The 467-nt window shown below is 27.2% G+C and overlaps 1 protein-coding gene across 1 annotated transcript in view; it reads left to right on the forward strand.

The window, feature by feature from the left end:
• LOC108578125 (sialin-like) overlaps positions 1 to 467 on the forward strand; it is a 15,033-nt gene that overhangs the window by 3,264 nt on the left and 11,302 nt on the right. The gene's annotated exons all lie outside the window — the stretch shown is intronic.

Here is a 467-nt window from a genome sequence, read left to right on the forward strand (position 1 = left end):
TTAGACAAATTGAATATCATTTAGAAAACTAATTGAAAATGTAAAAAAATGCGGTATATTTAATTTAGTATATAAAAGTATTGTGCGTTCATGAGACGTTGGCTAGTCAGAGTGTTTACGTTCTCACTCTATTCCACCTCTCCTGCTACCACACGCACTGTCGTTATTGGCTGCAGCCAGTGATAAAGGACGACGACGAGCATATTAAGACAAAGTAAAATACGATATAATACGAATATAATACGGTCGTAATTATATAAATAATAAAATTGTATAAAATTAGTATCAATTGGTAATATGAAAAAAAATGAATTTATTTAGTACTGCATTATAAGAATATCAGAGATTTCAAGAAATAGAGCTCCCAATGATTTATTAGTCTTATTTGATCCAAAAAAGTAAAATTATAAGGATAGATAACATATAATTTAGTAGTATTTTATTTTAAATTTAATTAGAACAATGTA

This window comes from Habropoda laboriosa, unplaced genomic scaffold (assembly GCF_001263275.1).
Source record: "Habropoda laboriosa isolate 0110345459 unplaced genomic scaffold, ASM126327v1 scaffold1329, whole genome shotgun sequence".
Classification (NCBI taxonomy): Eukaryota; Metazoa; Arthropoda; class Insecta; order Hymenoptera; family Apidae; genus Habropoda; species Habropoda laboriosa.